Raw genomic sequence first — 21233 nt, 5'->3', positions numbered from 1 at the left:
CCTTTATTTGTAGTTATATGGAGTACTTCTCTCCTCTCTGAGCTGGCGCTCCAGCATTACATCTGTTATTCCTGGAATCTGTGGAATCTATAAGTTCAACAATATTGGCTTTGCCTTGCTAAGGTGGAAGCACAAGGCCTTTTGCTCTAACATCACAGACACGTGGTTGGTCTGTTTATTTATTTATTTTTAATCGCCTCTGCTCTAGTCGAATTATACCTTCTCTCTCTCTCAGCCATCCAACCCTCCCCAGCTCTTCCACGACGCTCACATTCTAAAGTCTCCCCTGCTGGTTAAAGTCCCAAAATCCATGCTTATCAGGCAGGACAGCCAATTTAATGTTTCCTCAAAAAGCATGGTGTAATGTAATGTAATGGTCGTCAGTCGGTCGTTCCGCCCGGTTTGAATCTGGTGAGTCACGTTAAAGCAACCGCAGCAGTCAACTGCTTCAAAGACTCCCTTCCAGATCCTTGTGTCCAAAGCCATGTTAGCATGCAGATTGGAATCCCCCAATCGGGTGAGTATCGCGCCGACAGGTGTCGTGTACCTTGCTCTAATTAGGCAAACAAATCTGAAGGCCACTTGACATGCCCATCTCACATTACAGAGACCATGACCAATTAACCCTTATCTGGAGTTATTAAAAACCACAAAATGAAGCCACCAGGACAACCAGAATTCATCCGAGACGGTGTAATTTAATAAGGAAATGGCACACGGGTAGCGAATTTACAAGAAGCCATACAAAACAAAGTAGAACATCACTCGGTAGAGCGCATACTAACGCCAGGCTGAACAATTTACGTTTTGTATCCCACTGATAGGCCGGATCTGCATCCGGACCTTGACCAAAATCTAATCGGCTTGGTCTTGTTATCTATTCAACTCATCCACCATGTTTTGTCACAATATGACCACAACATTTTGAAATATCATGCTATATATCGTTTTGGCCTCGTGCTATATATCATGTATATATCATGCTATCATGCTATATATCATGCTATATATCGCTTGCCTCTGGTGCCACATCTTGGATGAGCTTTACGACACCGCTGCGCCGACCTGTCATCGATGCCGCACCAAATGCCAACACAGTGTTCCCACCAAACACAACATGCGATGTGTTTGTTGACGACTGCGAATATTTCTGCGGCCGTGGTCCTGGTCTGTAGCTCGTCACATGCCAGAAGATCCTCCATAAAATCATCGCTATGCCGATAACGAACAAAGATGAGGATCAACGGCTTCTGTGCGATGTCCATTGACTCGTCCAACTGGATGACAAACTTGTTGGCCTCGAGGTTTGCGTACAGCTGGTGCTCGATGTCTTCGCCCATGTCTATTATCCGTCGGCGAATCGTGTCGGCACAAAGCGGAATGGTGCTTATCTTGGAACATCGGGCATTCGACATTACATTCACATTACATTCACATTACATTCACATTACATTACATTCATGACATTACATTCCAAGAACATTACATTCATTTTTTTTTTTTTTTTTTTTTTTTTTTTTAATATCGTTTTGGCCTCATTCCTCAATGGTTGTTCTTTATGCAGCCTGTGGATGCTGGTTGCATCATGTTTCTGGAAGCGATTGAGAAGCATTTCACCATTGCCATTTTTCTACCTCTCAATGGTGAAGAATTAATTTTAAAATTCTCAGATCCAGATCCAGATCTTCACCAAAATGTAAACATTTCATCCGTGTCACACACCCAACCTCTCCACCAAACTTCATCCAAATCCGTCCAAAACTTCTTGAGATATCCTGTTCACAAACAGACAGGATTGAAAGAACAACTTCCATTCTCCTGTAATAATAGCAAAAGAGCAAAAGGCAGAGGTAATAATAGCAAAAACAAACAATTAGAATGTGTCACAAAGTTATGCGTGTAATGCAAGATCCAAGCGATGTTGAAACGTCCATAACACCACATAATTGCTATGACCTGAAACGACCCTAATGTGGCTCGGTAATCTCAGTTTCCTGACAAAGAAGAGCTTCTGCCTCTTCTTGTGCCTCCTGGCCGTGAGCCAGTGATGTGGGTGCACGTTTTCTGGTGTCACGTACCCAATACTAGCACAGCTTTTGTTATTAACAGAGAGGTTATTACAATGGGTTGCTATGAGGGATTACAACTCGTATAAGATTTAATCAAAGCGAAGCTATTACTGCACATTATTTTATAAGTTTTACTCCAAACCCATGTCTTCTAGCAGTGCAGGTCTACCTATTGTGTGATAAATTGAACGACCTTTAGAGGCCATCTTTCCCCACAGAGCAGGGGTTGGCCTTTTTGGGGCACCGTGGTCCCCTTTTTGGAGCAATGTCTTATGGCCGGATGCCCTTCCTGCCGCCAACCCTGTTAGTCGCCTCTTGCGACACGCAGGGAATTACCAGTGAGCTGGTACTCAATTTGCCGACCTCGGAAGGATGACAGGCTGAGTCAACCCCCCTGGTGTTAATTCAGCGATCAACCGGGATTCAAACCCAGGATCCCAGGATCCCAAGCCAGCACCCTAACCGCTAAGCCAAACACCAGGCTATTGTGTAATAAATTATTGATTGATATTTATATTAACTATATAATCGAATTGCTTGTTCTTTACTTCTTTACAATCAAACTCGTTTTATCAAACTCAATCGTGTAAAGTCTGTCTAGAATTTGCACACAAGATTGTACTTTAAAAAAAACTTTTCTTCAGAAGTTTGCGGATTGGCCATCGAGTTGGAAACGTAGTGATATGGGTGGGGCTTGTAAAGTTTAGGAGCCAATAGAATAGCAGTGCAAGGTACGGCAAGCCCAGGAGTGGCTACAGTGGGCTATCCATATAAACAAGCACAATTGCTCACTATCCAGACAGTGCAGCTTCGGTGATCATGCACATTATATGGTCTACTTCTCTCACCAAAGCCGAAAAACTTTTCCTTCTTCAACTTGGACACAACCTTCTCCTTCCTGCAAGTATTCTGTGTCTCTCTCTGGATCCGTCTCTCACTCATCCGGCTGATTAATGCTTAAAAAATGGAAGTGTTCCAGAAATCAATTTCCTTGCCTTGATTTATCATCATGTTTCCCTCGATCTCCGGCAATGTCGTCACACTTTTGACGTCGGACTGTTTGGGTTCAAGATGCTCATTGATTATCATATTTTCAAATGAACATTGATGCGTTAAATGAAAAGGTTTTCATTCCTAGAGATCTGGAACTGCCGGCACTGATTTCTTGCATGAATTGTGATGCAGTCATTGCTGTCATTACTTCCATTATGACACTTATGATTGGCAGGGGCTTACAATAGTCATAAAGGTGTGCCTTGTGTTCAGCCCTCAAAAATATCCTAATTTCTCATGAGGTCTGATTGAAATCTAATGAGAACATCAGACGGCATGAGACTTTTTTGTAACGGAGATGATGATTTTGAATTAATTTAAGATATTTTTTGCAGCTTGTCCATGCCTCCCACCCCCCCCCCCCCCCGCCCCCCCAAAGCCCTCTCCCTCCCACAGATCTCTCGATGTCCCTGCTCTCAGATGTTGTGTTTGTGTTCCTCCCCCTCTCGCCCCATCTTGTCTACCGCTCCCCATGTTATATGTTTTATGTGTCGGTTTGACGTTTTGTGTGATTAATGTTAGCTCTTTCACAAGCCTCGATCTTGTATACAAAAAAAAAAGAAAAAAAAAAGACAGCCCATTGGAAAGTAAAAAACACTTGTAAAAGAACTCTGTAAATTATATAGTGGACTTTACTCAAAGGGACCATAAGACAACACTTTCACAAATAAGGTTCAAGTTGATGTTTACTAACCCTGTGTTAAAGAGAAACCTCTCATCCCCGATATTTGTGGAACTCTTGGAATCTTTTTAACCACATTGCTGATAACCTCAGTCTGTAAAACATCCATGTTTACAGAACAGATGTTTGTCTCTGCACTGTATACAGGATCTGTTTTAAAGCCTTTAATATGGTGTAAATAGCAACCAATTGGAATTTTCTCCCTCTCTAATTGGCTAAGATTCACCAAGTGTAAATGAGCTATTGGGGAGCAGGTCCACCCACCAATAAATCTATTGGTCAATTTGCACTATGAGCAGTGAGAAGGCGGGACATTGTTAGGGTCGTTTGAGGACATCCAAATGCAGTAGTTACGTTTTCAGGAATGGTTGGAGCATGAGGAATTTTTTTTAGATCCACTTGGAATGATTGAAATTTGAGCTCCTTTACGCCTGAGTCGCCAGGTCAAGCTTTTTTCATCTGAACATTTTCACTTCGAAAATGAAAGGCATTGAATGAAAACTGTGGAGGTTATTAAACTTTCCATGGGGCCCACTTTTTGGCCTCATTTTTTTCTCTCAATAGAGAAAACAGGTTATGTTTTCACCCCTGTCTGTCTTTCTGTGAGCAGGATATCTCTAAAAGACAAGGACGGATTCAGGTGAAATTTGATGGACAAGTTGAGTGCGTGACCGACAAGGAAGAATTCATTACATTTTGGTGAAGATTCGAATCCGGATTCAGATGTGATAATTTTGTAAGTGATTCTTCCCTTTGAGAGATGGGGCCAAAAACGATAATATTTCAATAATATTTCAAAAAGAATAATATTTTTAAAAATAATTTTATTAAACAATTTAATTAAACAATTTTATTAAAATAATTTTATTAAATTTTATTAAACAATTTAATTAAAATAATTTTATTAAATTTTATAAAACAATTTAATTAAACAATTTTATTAAACAATTTAATTAAACAATTTTATTAAAATAATTTTATAAAATAATAATTTTATTAAAAAGAAAAAGAAAAAATATTTCAAAAACAATAATAAAGAATAAAATATTTGCATAATATTTCTAAAAGTTGTGGATGAGTTTTGACAAAAATTGGTGGACGAGTTGGTCAAGTGACAATAGCAAGCCGATTGCATTTTGGTTAACGTCCCGATGCAGATCCGGCCTATCAGTGGGACACAAAACACACACTGTTCAGCCTGGCGGAGACATGCTCTCTACCGATTGTCGTTCTGGTTTCCAAATGCAGGTCATTTCCGGTGATCCCAGTTGCACTGTGATGGAGTGCTCTAATATATATCTTTGCTATGATGAAATGTTGGGCGACTGAAGTTTTCTGCTCCTGAGAGGTAGCGGGAATGGGATGACAGAGGATAAAATGGCAACAAATTGATATTTGGGCAGCAGTTGAGCCTGGTGTTGACTTAGCGGTTAGGGTGCCGGCTTGGGATCCTAGGATCCTGGGTTCGAATCCCGGTCGATCGCTGAATTAACGCCAGGGGGGTTGACTCAGCCTGTCATCCTTCCGAGGTCGGCAAATTGAGTACCAGCTTGCTGGGATGAATGATCACGGTGTGTACCCCGATTTAGAATAGGTACACCGTATCCCTGCGCATCGTAAGAGCGTGACCAAGGGTTGGCGTCAGGAAGGGCATCCGGCCATAAAAACATTGCCTCAAAACAGGGAACCATGATTTTCATGGGGCCCGCAAGGCTAACCCCCGCTCTAGCGGGGAAAATGGCCTTAAAACGATCATTCATTCAGTTTGATGAATGAATGATTTCATTATTCATTCATATTCATTCACTTTGATACAAGAAGCATGGGAATGAACAAACAGGAAGAAAGGAGACTTCATGGAGGCAACACGGTTACCTGTAAGAGGGTTGGGATAGGTATAGCTAATGGGGGTAGAAAACATTAGTGGGCAGGGATGGGGGATGGCAGGATATGGTGAAGCATTCATGTCTTGAAGCCCTGGAGGGAAGAGTCGAGGTTACGAGGTGAAATCCACATACTTGGTTCACCTATTTATTAGATCTTGCATTTGCCATTATTAATGCTTTGGAAACTCGTGAAAAGTGTTAAACGTTCTTCAGTATGGGGTTTAAGATAGCCAGCCCATTGTTTTGGAAATGGTGCGACAAAATATGGCTCCAATTACAGAGAATAGTATTTTAATTATTATTTCTATTTATACGTGTAGTTAGAGTTAAACTTTCATCGAGGGATTTTTGCGAAGGAAAAGGATCCAAGTGGCGAAGCTATTACGCCATATAGCGTTCCTACAGTCCACATCTTAAAGCATCCAGAGTAAAATAAAAAGAAGATGATTTTGCTTGTTTCGTGTTTACATCTGAACATACTGTGCTGTGGTTATTTGTCCACCGTGTCCCAACGTCCTTGTCCTACGTGTAATACATGTAGAAACTCTTTCACGAACCTTAGACTGTAAGAAGCAATAGGTCTGCAGATTTCATTTTACCTCTTGTTTACTTGCAGTTCTACCTGCGAAAAGTTTACACTTTTACAACTGTACTCTACATCAGATCATTAACCATGTTGTAGACAGAGCATCGGTGCTGCCGAAGCAGTTTCTATAACTCGGGTTGCAATCATGAATGGCTCGCCATTCAGACAGTGGAAGTCAGGGCAGGAATTTGTCATTTGGTCAGGATGCCAGCCAGCTGTCGCTCACCTACTCTTCTTGAAGGACAACGTGGGATATTTAACCTCCACCAACTGAAGCTGGCAGACAGGACGCCCGTTTCACATCCATCCCAGGGTCAGCACACATACTAATGAATCGCCCTGCCTGTGAAACACCGGGATGGCAGTTTATAGCTGGGTCGAGATTCAAACCAGGGTAGACACCTTAGAAGTGAGTGTGCGTACCTTCCAGGAGTCCAAGTCATCCCGTCAACGCATACTCGAAACAAACTTTTTGAAATTCTCATCGCCTGATGTCAATTCAATCGGAGGAAATGGTCTCTGATCATTGGTGTATTCTGTACTCGTACAGCTGTAATGATATAATTGATGAATTTTCAAGTTTATTTGTCATTTGCAGCTGTACGCCGAACTGTATGGGTAGCGAAGAGCCAGGACATTGTTTAGGGCCATTTGAGGACATCCCCGAGACTAGTTGCCAGCTCCGACTTCAGGAATTGATGCTCCGCATGCATGCCGTGTATAATTCGTTTGTACCTAAGAGTAGCGCAACGCTCCTTCATAATGCAGCAATGCGTGTATGATGAACAAATGATACAAGGTGTGCCAGCAAATAGGTGCCCTCCCACAAAATGCTAAAAGTGTAGAAAGAAAACACTCTTTTGGAGAACGTGTTCCACTGCTGTGAAGCGAACAAGTGAAATCCTTTTTGACGTAGAGCACGCCTTTGCTGGCACGTCTGGCGTCCCTAATTCACCTTATGAGTATGAGCGCGTCTATGCTGCGGGGTGACGGCAGTAACCTCAAACGACCTGGCTGAGCTTAGGTAATCCCTTTAAAGCACCTTTCCACTGTAATACCTTTCCCTCCTCCCATTTTTGCCAACATCCTAATTATTCTGCAAAGGTGCACGTTTTTATTTCATTTTAAGTCACACACGCAGTGCTGGAAAAGGAATACAGTATTGACTTCACCATGAGTTTGGCACGTGTGGTTATTGAAACGTGATTCTTGGAAGTACAAAAGAATTTGCCTTTGAGATGTTTTCACAAGCCTTTTTTTTCTAAGATGGTTAAAGAGCATTAGGGTGGACTTTTTAAAGAAAGAGAACGATAGAGATTATATGGAGCATCATCAGGTTAGTTATGCTCCGTGCAGTGCAGGTAATGGATTTTTTTTGTGTGTAGAGTCAAGGCTCGTGGAAGAGTAGAACACAGAACGGAGCAGGAAGTAGCATAACAAGGGGAACAGCAAAAAGAGATGGGGGAAATGCTAACAGCAGGGCAGAGTAGACGTAGGAGGCCAGACAAGGGATGCGAATAATGTTGAGGGGGTAGGGGAGAACTCAAAGGTTGGTCAAGATGGATACAGAAGAAAAAAATTATGGGGGAGGGTGGAGGGGGTGAGGAGGGTTAACGAGGGTAGGAAATATGGTTTTGGATTGGGGATGATCTGAGATGATGGTGAACAGCTGTCTTTAAGACCTAGATGGAAGAATGAGATTGAAGAGAATGTGGAAGTTGTGTCCACAGGTGGGGAAAAGAGGAACAAACGAGTGGACGTGAGCAGTGGTTCTGAATTTTGGGAGTTTTTTGGGGGGATTTTTTTTATCAAGGCATGACCACTTAACGTCCGTTGTTTTTTTTTCAGATTTATGCGAGGAAATGGGATCTGGTCATCATTAGCAGCTACTTCTACATACCAAAGGTACTTATGTAAAGGCAGAGTTGCCATTTTGAGCTACGTAAAGATGTTAAAATCTTCCTATTGATGCAAAATCTCATCTCTTTACCCATGTCTGCCACTTCCCTCGAGTGTCTATATTTGCTTACTTGGATAGCATGTTTATCCACCTGGATGTGTCCATGAAAGTGAAGAACACAAAGTATCCTCCTCCTAAAAGCCAAGGTGACAGCTTTTATTCAGAAATAGGACATTTGGAGCCCTCAATTTATCAAGGAAAATTACAATCCGCTTCCAACGTTTTCAGATTTCATCCAGAATTGTGACGGCACTATGGATCGCAATGATCTGAAAGCCGCCATTGTTCATTCTTTCATGGGACTAAAAGAAGAGTTCAGTATCTTCAAAGAAGGCTCGAGCTCGCTTGCCTGGGTTTGTGATCCATTCGTCACTTCTGTCGTCAAACTAATCTCTTCGGGGAAGTGAAAGAACAGCCACTTGAGCTGAAATATTACAATAGATCGAGGTAACATTTTGGCACCTTCTCTCCCAAAAATCTGGCTTTCCAATGCACATACATTTACAGTCTGGTAGAGGTTGTGTGTGTGTCTGTGTGTCTGTGTGTCTCCCTGCAGATCAACTTTAATATAGCGCCCCCAGTGTGTGAAAGCGGTTGCCTAAACAAATACCCCAGTGAGGCCTTGCAATGTTAGATGCTCTGTCTTGTTCTTACTGCGCTAAAACCTGTGCTCCTATATCCTGCTTTCACATACCTGTGCAAAGCTTATACTTTTCCACACTTTCAGGATTGAAAACAAAATATAGAAATTTGCTCCATCCAGAAGACAATGTGCAACTTTGTCTCTCAATGAGCATTGTGTGAATCTCATTCGTCATACCAAACATATACCCAAATGTTCTGTTCATAATGACATCTGACGCACTACTTCAGGGAAGTTGTTATTATTATATCAGCTGATTTACTTTAGATTTCAGCAATTTACACCGATCTCAACAAATGCATGACCTATGCTCCGTGGCAGTATATCTTTCTCATTATTGTAGTTGGTAGTGGAAGATCGGGGGCTCAAAGTTGAAATAAATTGCTGGGGGAGGAATGATTGAGAAGTCCTAGTCTGAATGATGAGAGGTTCCCCATCACACCTCCTCATGTGGAACACGACATCGATGATCACAGACAATGTAATGCGTCAATGAGTGGATTTTCTAAATTCACTTGCAATTTGAATATTTTCCTTGGCAGTGTGGAATCTGCTTTTGTCTCGTGAAAACCTCTGACAGCAACAAAATAACATCATTAATCATTATAGACCTGCCGACATTCAAAAAGTGCTCGAGAAAAAGGGAGGACACCTTGTCCATGTTAATAGAGTTCCATGTTGGTTTGATAAGGTGAGTGGATGGAATGTCGAATAAAATGTGGGTGGTTGCCAGCTCAGACTTTGACTTTGAAGGTCAATTTTGAGGTCAAACAGGTCGTTCTACTTCCAGTTTCCTGGTCGTGGTCGCTTTCTCTTTGTCCTCAGAGTGATGCGCTTCCTCCCTTATTCCGAAAAGTTAAGTAATCCTTCCGGATTCGACTGTGCTGCCGTCATATTTTATCTTCTCCGTCTTCATATTGAGTGCTTCCTTTGCATATTTCATGCTCGTTCGATTTATTTATATCCTGTGCCTCATGATGAATAGTTTTGGGCCTACCAGTTTTGTTTTCAACTGTTTTGGATGCCCACTCGCCGAGTCTCCATCCCCTCTGTCTCATTGCCCACCACACTCACTTTAATTCCTTCCTTATACCTTGTGTTTAAAATTATAAAATATAAACGGACAAAAAACTGTCCCCTCCTCACCTCCCCCTCCATATCGATCGCATTTCAAATACATAATTGAATTCAGGAATTTCTGAAACCTCCTACCTACCTTACGACACGCGCTGGGACCTCAAAACGTTCCACAGAATGTTATTATATTTCTTTTTAGTAAAATATAAAACTGTATTGGTTACTAAAGACGTCCCCCTGTCATGTGACTAGATCCTCAGCTCTGATTGGTGTACATTTGTGGGGACATACGGACAGAAAAACGCTGTTCTAGACGGCATTGCCATACGAGCAATGCCATAGAAATGCTGTTCGTTTGGTGAAGAGGAAGTTAAAAGGTGCAATATTTGGAAAATGTCTGTTGAAACATAGTTTTGAAAAAATTATTCCATCCACTTGCACTCCAATTGGTAAATGGTCCGCAGTGAATAAAAGTAAAGCTGTCGTTTCGAGCTTTACCAATCATTGGAGAAAAAATAGAAAGACCATGGAGCATGGGTTGTCTTTCTGTAAGTGGAAATGGTCCTCTTTAGAAAATAAAAAATAAAAATACTGTATACTTCTACCCCCCAACTCTCTCCCCCCCCCCTTCCGTCAATTGGCAGCCATATCACATATGGTCACAAACCTCTGTAAAAGCAGCTATGACACTTTGACCCAGCTGGACAGGAACCAGTTTCAGATGGGGGGAAACACATGACTACTTGACTTATCCCTATCCACAGGTTTTTAATAGAGGGTTGAAAAGTGCTACAAGCTTTGCCTTAATAAGAAAATACCTTAAATTAAAATTAAATTAAATTCGCCTCAATAAAAGTGCCTTAATAGAGGGTTGAAAAGTTCTACAAGTTATGGAATCCATCATTGCTTCGGATATCAAATCCTTCCTCTTCTCCAATGGCTTGATCTCTGATCATCAATTTGGTTTCAGACCAGGTCACTCTACTCAGGACATGCTGCTTCTGCTGTCTCAACAATGGATGGAGGTCCTCAATGCCAAACAGGAAATCAGACCTGTCTCCCTTGACATATCACGTGCCTTCGATACAGTCTGGCACCCCGCTCTGCTCACCAAACTCTCCTACTATGGTATCCATGGAAATCTCCACACATGGCTTGCGGACTTCCTCTCTAGTCATAGTCAATGTGTGGCCCTGAATGGATTTCTCTCATCTCCTCTTCCTGTTCAGGCTGGAGTTCCCCAAGGCGGTGTTCTGGGCCCTGTGCTTTTTCTGGTCTTCATCAATGATCTCTCTGACTCTTGAAAATCCTCTCTATCTCTTTGCTGACGTCTCCACTCTCTGCCGCTCCATTCCTCATCCCTCAGATCGGCAGTCTGCAGCCTCCTCACTCTCTGCAGACCTGGACAAAATCACAGACTGGGCAAACAAGTGGAACATGTCTTTCAATCCTGACAAATCTCACACTCTTACGATGTCTCTCCGAAAAGAGACTGGACAACCCTCCCATCCACTTTCTGAATAATCCTCTCCAAGAAGTTCTGTCACTCAAGCTTTTGGGTCTCACTATCTGCCATGATCTTTCCTGGGAAAACCACATTTCCAAGCTGGCCTCCAAAGCCAGTCGCCGACTGGGCATCCTCCGTCGTGCGAAGCCCTTCCTTGACAAACCTGAGCTCCTCAACAACATACAAGGCTTTCATCCACAGCTCAATGGAATACTGTTCTCCCCTCTGGGCTGGTGCTCCTGCCTCACACCTAGCTCGTCTCCACGCTGTTGAAACCAAAGCGTTCAGAATCATTGGAATCTCCCGCGATGACGATATCTCCGAGGGCCTTTCACTTACTCACCGCAGGCAGGTTGGTGGTCTTTCCGTCTTCTACGGACTCCTCCGGCCTTGCTCCCCCAGCTCTCTCTGTGCTCTGTCCCCCCAATATTCCTACAGGTCGCACAAGATCTGCCTGCAACCCCCTTATAGTTAAACTGCCAAAATCTAGGCTCTCTGTTCACCTTCACTCTTTTAATCCCCTTTTTCCCACCTCTGGAACAAACTCCCCCACTCCCTTCAATCCCACTCCTCCCTCCAGGTCTTTAAAACAGCTGTTCACCACCATCTCTTATCTTCCCCCATCCAAAACCTTGTGCTCTTCTACCCCCGTTAATTCACCCCAGATCCACTTTTTTTGAAATACCAACTTCTTTCCTGGAAGTCCTTGCAGTGTCCATGTGTTTTATACCTCTCCCGCCCCCCGCCCCCCACCTTCCCATGCCTCCTCTCCCCTCCTCTCCTTCCCAGAGATCTTCCAATGTCCCTGTTCTCTGCTGTTGTACTTGTGTGCTTCCCTCTCTCTCCCCATCTTGTCTCCCGCTCCCTTTATTGTATGTTTTGTTTGTCCGATTTTTTTTTTTTGTGATTGATGTTAGCTCTTACACGAGCCTCGATCTTGTATACAACAACAACAAAAAAAACCCTATGCGAACACAATGGGGACTATACCTTATTGGTTGACCATCCCGTCCCCCCTCCACATAAACACAACAGTCCCCTCCCCTGGACCGTAGTCTCCAAACAAATTCAACCGATGCCAGGCCTTATCACTTACAATCATTCTCTAATTCTCTTTGCCATTAAATTTGCAAAGGCTGTGGAATATGAGGCTGAGGCAATCACTAACCTGTCTTACCTAATCTAAACTTGCGTTCCACCCACAATACACATTTGCAAATTCCAAAACTTACAAGAATATCTCAAATTATTTTGTTCCTCCCTCCCCTCCCCTCTTCAAACCTCATCTTGGTGTTCCTGTGGGTGGGGGATGGGGGTGAGAAGGATCCGAATGGCACCAATACACCACAACACACAGGCCTACTTTATTTACAACTGAACATTAAAAAAAATAAGCCTAATCCGTTTCACCACATCCCCCAGTAAATGGTTGGCCAAACTCAAATCCCAATTTGTACAATTTTTACATTATTGTCTGCTTTATGGCAATTATATTGCTTTAATGCCTGCTATTTATCAATCCACGCACACATTTCTGGCTCTTTGGGTATCATCAGCAGAGTGGATTCCCTCCAGGAAACGGATTCCCAATCTATTTATGTACAGTACATAATAGGTTAATGGTGTCTGTCTGTCTATCTATCCCATCCTGATATGTGGAAATGCTCATCGCAAAGAAAAAATATTCAGCAGAAGTTGCTTTAAAATAACCAAAACCTACAGGAAAATTCTATTTTCAATCAGACGAAAAAGAAAAACGTAACCCGGGTGGTGTATAAGGCAGCAGAATGCTGCCTCAATCACGCCAGAATATTTTTTTCCTTTGCTATTAAGAGATATATAATCTCCCATTTTTATTAGCTATTTCGACCAGCGCAAGAATAACTAGAACAATGCGAATGTGTCTCCAATATGCCTCCACATAGTCCCACAACGTGTAGATGCCCTCGTTCACTGTCCTAAAAATAAACAAGTTTGATTTAAATCCCTTCAGCCGTTTTGAAGTATTACATTTTCACCAGCCATGACAGGTTTCACATCGATCGGTGAAGCATTTTCAGAAAAGGGATTTTTTTCTTTAACATCGGCTTTCAAGCTAATATGGCTGCCACACCATGTGATGTATGACCTTTAAAAATGTACACTCTGCATATGTATGGGTAGGGGATCACGTTTGTGAAGTTTTGTGTTGATCAGATAAGGTTCGTTTTTCTATCCAAGATGGCTGCCAAACCACGTGACCTATGACATCATTTTCAAACTATATGCAACAATGGTTAGATATTTGTAAAATTTCGCATCGATAGGGTAAGCGGTTTCAAAGATATAATTATTTAATATTTTCCTTCAATCCAATATGGCTGCCACACCATGTGACCAATGTTGTTTTTGTGATCAGCATTTAATAGACATGCCTAATCAATGACACACGTAAAGTTTTGAGTCAATCAATTTGGTGGTTTGGGAGAAGATTTATTTTAAGGTTTTAGGTTAAATCCAATATGGTTGCCAAACCATGCGACCCATGATGTCATAAATTTAATATTTCAAAACAAATAGGTCATAGATCATGTGCATGCAATTTCAGATTTTTAGGATAAGGAATTTGATTAAAACATTTTTGGTTGGTATACCACTTCACCTATGATGTCATCATCATGCTTTTGTTCCCCTTTGGGAGTTCTTGACAATGTGCCAAGTTTAAAAAATTTCCATTCTGCAGTTTCCGAGAAATAATTTTTTAATTATTTGCGTTTAATCCAAGATGGCTGCCAAACCACGTGACCTATGATGTCACAATTATCATAAAAACATTCTGCATGGGTGTCACTCCTACGCTGAAAGTTTTGTCTCGATCGGACATATGGTTTTTTGGGGGGGGGTTTTTGTATACAACATCGAGGCTCGTGAAAGAGCTAACATTAATCACACACAGAGTCAAACCGACACAAACCGACACATAAAACACGAAATAAGGTGAGCTGTAGACAAGATGGGGAGAGGGCGAAGGACACAAACACAACATTTGAGAGCAGGGACATCGAGAGAACTGTGGGAGGGAGAGGGCTTGGGGGGAGGTGGGAGAGGTATAAAACATATGGACACTGCAAGGACTTCCAGGAAAGAAGTTTGAATTTCAAAAAAAGTGTATCTGGGGTGAATTAGAGGGGGTAGAAAAGATCAAGGTTTTGGATGGGGGAAGATAAGAGATGGTGGTGAACAGCTGTTTTAAAGACCTGGAGGGAGGAGTGGGATTGAAGGGAGTGGGGGAGTTTGTTCCAGAGGTGGGGAAAAGGGGATTAAAAGAGTGAAGGTGAACAGAGAGCCTAGATTTTGGCAGTTTAACTATAAGGGGGTTGCAGGCAGATCTTGTGCGACCTGTAGGAATATTGGGGGGACAGAGCACAGAGAGAGCTGGGGGAGCAAGGCCGGAGAGGAGTCGGTAGAAGACAGAAAGACCACCAACCTGCCTGCGGTGAGTGAGTGAGTGAAAGGCCCTCGGAGTTAGCTTCGTCGCAGGAGATTCCAATGATTCTGAAAGCTTTGATTTTAAATGTTGAGCGCAACGAGGTTTAGCCCGTACGGACGGACGGACAACCCGAAAACAATGTCTCCGGCCACCTTCAGGGGCGGATGCATAAAAAAGCTTCCTTTTTTCATATTGTGGTTTATTTACCTTTGATGCAACATGTTTTTTAAAAATACCAAATAAAGAGCCAGGTCTTATCAGGTAAACACTTTCCACCTCTACATCTGTCATTTGTTGTTGTTAAATGACCATATTTGACAAATCCCACCCTTGTAGGAGTTCGTTCGGGAGCCGCCGGGGTCACCAGATGGTCAGACCTTGACCTTCCACCTCAGTAGATGTTGCGTCACGTAATCACGTGATCAAAACCTTGCGTAATCACGTGATCAAAACCTTGCGTGATCACGTACCTTGCGTGATCACGTAATCACGTGAACAAAACCTGAGTGAGTGGTGCGAATAATGCTTATTTTGTGTGGAAACAATAATTGCTTTTAACTATTGCACGCTTTTATCGCTTCTTTGCTTCTACATCAACGTGAATGCGACTGGAAAACGTGTATAAATCACAAATCGGTAGTGCGTGTCCAGAACAATTGACATTTAGCTATAATTGAAAGGAAAAAAATTTGCAACACTTCAGCTGATCCAAAACAGTACCGTAGGTGAAGCATCAAAAGGCTGAGGTACACTTGAATAACAATAATTGTTTGAATAACAAGTACAAACGTAAATGCCTGACCTGCGTGAAGGATCGATGACGTGACACGCTCGTGTATCGGCTACGTGCAGAGCGACGCGTCCCGCCGTGTGATTGGCTGCCGACCGGCGACGTTTAACCAATGGGAGCGCAGAGTTGCGCGCACTCTCTTTGTTGGCACCGCCGTGGGACAAGCAGGGGGCGGAGCTTCGCGGCATAGTTTGATCGACATCTATCTATAATTCCAGTAATCTCTGTCTGTCTGTCTGTACGTTTGTACGTTTGTCTGTGACCGCTGTTTCTCGGCAACCACGGGTCCGATATACTTTTAACTTGCCAGGTATATTGCTGGGGACCCGAGGATGTGCCTTTTCAAGGTTTCATATTAATCGGACAATTACTTACCGAGCTATGTCCAAAAAACGATTCAACCAATCAGAGAGCAGCGAGCTATCGCGTGTGCCGAACGTGGCGGGCACACTCTGCCTCGGATGGCACATTTGAGAGCGTATTCATTTATTTCACGTTTGCAAACTATGTTGGCGTTAAACTATGTTTTACAACTAATAAAAACGAATTTGCGATTCATTCGCTTTCCTGCGCGTTTGTGCACGCGATGGCGATTTCTTTACCAAACTCCGGAAGCCGTTCGCTTTGGACCAAACCATTGCATGTAAATAGAGGGGGGGGATTGTCACCACTCGCAAGCCGTTCGCTTTGGACCAAACCATTTCATGTAAATAGAGGGGGGGGATATAATTTTAGATATAGATATAGTACGGGCAATGCCCTAGTAATAATAATAATAATAATTCATTTATTTTGTATAGCGCTTTTCAAGAAGCCCAAAGGCGCTTTGACAGAGTGGAAAACATAATGCATAACAATACATGAAAACAACAATTGCAAAAAGACAAGAATCAATAGGGAAATATTTAAAGCAAAAGGAGGGAGAAGGAGAAGGGATAGTCTGTTAGATAGAAGGAGATAGATAGAAGGAGAATAATACATCTGTTATGTGACCATGATGCCCATGCACGTGTTGCCAAATGATTTATCTCGTGCAAATCAATGGTTGCTTTGATTTTTGTTTTATTTCCTCTTTACGGCAAAAAAAAATAAAAAAATGAACATTTAAGTGAAACGTTGCTTTGCATCCAAATGTGTTGTGCATAAAATAGCCTGACAATATTTATACGATTATTCGCTTCATTGTTACTTTATTCTCACTTTTTTCTGTGCCTGTCTTCCTCGAACACCTTCACTGGTGAAGCTAAAAGCATGTGCGGTACGGAGCAGGCAGGGTCCAGCGCAGACGGCCAGCACAGACACGGGAACCACTGCCATGACCTACAACTGTAGGTATAAGGGTAAGTAGGACAATTTGTGAGATTGTGCATGAAGTGTTTGCATATGACAAATGGATGGAGAGGGAGGGAGGGAGGGGTGGATGAAGAGCAAGAAGCGAGTATTAAACCACCCCATTACACAACACGCGAGTTGTATAAACAGGGCAGTGGATACACACCACTAAAGCGCGGTGTTATGCGCGCTGCTTGTAAGCAAGGAGGAAGCGGACAACGCAGTAATTTGTAAGAGTCTTTATTCAAGAGCTCACTGTAACACTGAGCTGCTCAGGGATGCGCGCCCCGTGTATATCGTGAGGCCACGCCTCTCTCCCGGGCGTGACCCACCCCCACTTGGTGTGCGGGGTGATGTCACCACGTCAGTGCTTTCGTGTCCGCCACACGCGCCCCCCCAGAATCCCCACGCACCTGAAGGGTCAGTTTGCGGGGCAAACGGATGACCCGGCCGAAGCGCCCCCTGGAGACTGGCGGCGTCTGGGATGCAGGGATGCCACCGGCTGCCCCTGGAATGGGTGCAGGACAGGGGGGCGGCGTGGCGGCGGGGCTGGGCAGTGCCGGGGGTCCGCCCGCAGGGGGGCGGCCCCGACGCGGGGGTCGGGCCACTGGCAGTGGATGGTCCACGTCGAGGTGGGCCGGCTTGAGGCGGTCCACAGAAACGCGGTCAGGAGTACCGCCGATGTCCAGGGTGAAGTGCTTCACCCCGGTCTCCAGCACGCGGAAAGGCCCGTCGTACGGGGGCCGCAGTGGTGTCCGGTGGGCATCGTGGCGGACGAAGACTTACTCCGCCGTGCGAAGCTCCGGGGCGACGTGCGTCGGTGGGTGCCCGTGGCGTGCCGTTGGCACCGGGGCGAACCTCTGGGCGGTCTCCTGCAGAGCGGTGACGCGGAGACCATGGTGCCGTGGAGTCGGGGAGGAACTCGCCCGGCACCCGCAGCGGTTGCCCGAAGACCAACTCCGCCGCGGATGCGCGCAGGTCCTCCTTGGGCGCCGTCCGGAGGCCCAGCAGGACCCAGGGGAGCCTGTCGACCCAGCCGCCGTCGCGGAGGGTGGCCCGGAGCGCGGCCTTCAATGAGCGGTGAAATCGCTCACACAGGCCGTTAGCCTGGGGGTGGTAGGCCGTGGTTCGGTGCAGCCGGACCCCGAGCCCCTGCGCGACCGCCCCCAGAGCTCCGAGGTGAACTGGGGGCCGCGGTCGGACGAGATGTCTGAGGGGGCGCCGAACCGGGCGACCCAGGTGGCGATGAAAGCCTGCGCGACGTCCGCCGCCGTCGTCCACGCCAAGGGCACGGCCTCCGGCCACCGGGTGGTGCGGTCCACCATGGTGAGGATGTGGGTGAAACCCCGCGAGGGGGGCAGAGGTCCCACCAGGTCCACGTGGACATGGTCAAACCGGCGTTCCGGCACCGTAAACGGGGCCAACGGGGCCTGAGTGTGCCGGTGCACCTTGGCGCGCTGGCACGCGAGGCACGTCCTGGCCCAGCCGCGGACGGCCTTCCGGAGGACGAATTTGTCGGCAATCAACCTTTGGGAGGCCCTCGCGCCCAGGTGGGACAGGCCGTGGATGGCGTCAAACACCTGGCGCTGCCAGCCCGCGGGCACGATCGGGCGAGGCCGCCCGAGGGAGACGTCGCACAAGAGGGCCGCGCCCGCGCCGTCGATCGGCACCTCGGTGACGCGGAGGCCCGTGACGGCGGTCCGCAAGGCCTGGACGTCGGGGTCAGCGGCCTGGTCCGCTGCCATCCGGGCACAGTCGATGCCGAGGTGGACTGCGTGGGCGACGGCCCGGGAAAGGCAATCCGCCACCGGGTTGTCCTTCCCCGCGACGTGCCGGATGTCCGTCGTATACTCGGACACGGCCGAGAGGTGACGCTGCTGCCGGGCCGACCATGGCTCGGTGACCTTGCCCGTCGTGAAGATCAGCGGCTTGTGGTCGACGAAGGCCGTGAACGCACGGCCCTCGAGCAGATGGCGGAAGTGCCTGACCGCCAAGTGAAGCCCGAGCAACTCGCGGTCGAAGGTACTGTAACGGCGTTCGGGTGGGCGAAGCTGCCGGCTAAAGAACGCCAGCGGTTGCCAAGCTCCATGCACCCATTGCTCGTGCACCGCGCCCACCGCGTAGTCCGAGGCGTCGGTGGTGAGGGCGATCGGTGCATCGGGCGCCGGATGCGCGAGCATGGTGGCGTTAGCCAAGGCGAGCTTCGCGCCCGTGAATGCCGCGTCCATCTGCTCGGTCCAGGTAATGTCGCCTTTGCCCGGCTTACCTCGGAGAGCTTCGTGCAGGGGGCGCAGGAGCTGGGCGATACGGGGCAGGAACCGATGGTAAAGGTTCACCATGCCCAGGAACTCCTGCAGCCCCCTGATCGTGCGGGGGCGTGGAAACCCCTTCACCGCCTCCACCTTGGCCGGCAGGGGGACGGCTCCGTGCCTGGTGACGCGGTGCCCCAGAAAATCGATTTCGGCGACGCCGAACCGGCACTTTGCGGGGTTCACAATCAGGCCATGCTGGCCCAGGCGTTCGAAGAGCGTGCGGAGGTGGTGTAGGTGCTCTTCGCGGGACGCGCTGGCGACGAGGATATCGTCCAGGTAGACGTATACAAAATCCAAGTCACGCAGGACGCTGTCCATCAGCCGCTGGAACGCCTGAGCCGCATTCTTCAGACCGAAGGGCATCCGCAGGAATTCGAAGAGTCCGAACGGCGTGATGACCGCCGTCTTCGGGACGTCCTCCGGCCTGACGGGGACCTGATGGTAGCCGCGTATGAGGTCCACCTTCGAGAAGAAGGACATGCCCGCCAAACGGGCGGAAAAGTCCTGAATGTGGGGGACGGGGTAGCGGTCGGGGGTGGTGGCGTCATTGAGACGGCGATCGTCCCCGCACGGTCGCCATCCCCCGCCGGGCTTCGGCACGATGTGCAGCGGCGACGCCCAAGCACCCTCCGAGCGCCGAACGATGCCGAGTCGCTCCAGGGTAGCGAACGCCGCTTTTGCTACCGCCAGCTTCGTCGGCTCGAGGCGGCGTGCCCGGGCGTAGACCGGTGGCCCGACGGTGGGGATGTGATGGGCCACCCCGTGCTTGACGGCCCCCGCCGAGAAAGTGGGCCGCGTGAGGGCCGGGAAGCCGGCGAGGAGGCGGGTGAATTCGTCCGCTGCCGGAAGCGTACAGATCAATGTGGCCGGAACCGAACCGTTCGGCAAGCCGCTTGGCAAGCCGCTCGGTGAGCCGCTCAGTGAGCTGCTCGACGAGGTGGGCAGCGCACAAGCGAGCGAGCTGAACGTCTCGGCCTGGACAAGACGTCTGTGCTTTACGTCGACCAGGAGCCCATTGGCGCACAGGAAGTCCGCGCCAAGCAATGCCATGGGCACGTCGGCGGTGACGAACGACCATCGGAAAACCTGCCCTCCGAACCACAGAGAGAGGCAGCGTTTTCCGTACATACGGATGGGCGTCCCATTCGTGGCAAGCAGCGCGGGGCCCCCGCCCGCGGCGTGCTTGTCCGATGTACCGGCAGGAACGACACTCACCTGCGCTCCCGTGTCGCACAGGTAACGGCACCCGGATAAGGTGTCCGTTATGAACAGCAGGCTGCTCGAACGGCCGGCGCTCATTGCCACTATCGAGCGCCGGCCGGGCGTTTCCCGACCTGTTGAAGGAGCATGGCGGATGACACTGTCGAGCCTCGTGGCCGAACTTGGCGTGGAACCAGCACCAGGTGGTGGAGCTGGAGGAGTGCAGCTGGCTTCGCCAGGCCGGTGGAGCCGGCGGTTTTCCCCGCGGTGGCGGTTTTCGCCGCGGCAGTGGGCGGGGCGTGGCGGCGGCCACGAGGTGCGTATCAGCATGCTGCGTATGCTGTGTAAGCTGATGCTGTGAATCAGCATCAGCCTCGGGATCCACGAGGTGGGCAGCAGCATCAGCCTCGAGGTCCGCGACGGCCGCACCGACTCTCGCCCGCGTGTCCGAAGCCGCGAAGTACCTGTCCGCCTCGGCGGCCAATGCTCGGGGTTCCGTTAGCATGGTCCCGGCCAACGCGAGGCGTACCTGTGCTGGAAGTTGGCGACGGAAAAGCGCCCGGAATAGAGAATCAGGGGCTTCGTCGCCCAACAGCGACAGCATATGGTCCATTCGGACCGACGGCGCGTGTCGCCGAGCTCGGGGAGATCCAGGAGGCCGTCGGCC

The 21233-nt window shown here is 47.3% G+C and overlaps 1 protein-coding gene and 1 long non-coding RNA gene across 4 annotated transcripts in view; one reads left to right on the top strand and one right to left on the bottom strand.

Annotated features, from left to right (window-relative positions):
- Positions 1-678: 678 nt before the first annotated feature.
- Positions 679-15804, bottom strand: LOC137424680 (uncharacterized). The gene is made up of 2 exons (XR_013623065.1): positions 15735-15804; positions 679-1775 (listed from the first exon to the last, which is right to left on the bottom strand). It is a non-coding gene; the product is annotated as an uncharacterized LOC137424680 (long non-coding RNA).
- The window catches only part of LOC137424679 (period circadian protein homolog 1), a 92551-nt gene continuing 74146 nt past the window's right edge, over positions 2829-21233 (top strand). Inside the window, exons 1-4 of one of the 3 annotated variants that reach the window (XM_078775772.1) lie at positions 2867-2969; positions 4415-4540; positions 8125-8181; positions 16966-17062. The gene's annotated coding sequence lies outside the window, so the exon portion shown is untranslated. Of the gene's footprint in view, positions 2970-4414; positions 4541-8124; positions 8182-16950; positions 17063-21233 lie in introns of those variants that run through there. The other 2 variants (XM_078775771.1, XM_078775773.1) reach the window with 2 other exon arrangements.

This window comes from Myxine glutinosa, chromosome 4 (assembly GCF_964187855.1).
Source record: "Myxine glutinosa chromosome 4, kmMyxGlut1.1, whole genome shotgun sequence".
NCBI lineage: Eukaryota > Metazoa > Chordata > Myxini > Myxiniformes > Myxinidae > Myxine > Myxine glutinosa.
Note: the sequence above shows the minus strand (reverse complement) of the source record. Positions and strands in the feature narration are given on the sequence as shown.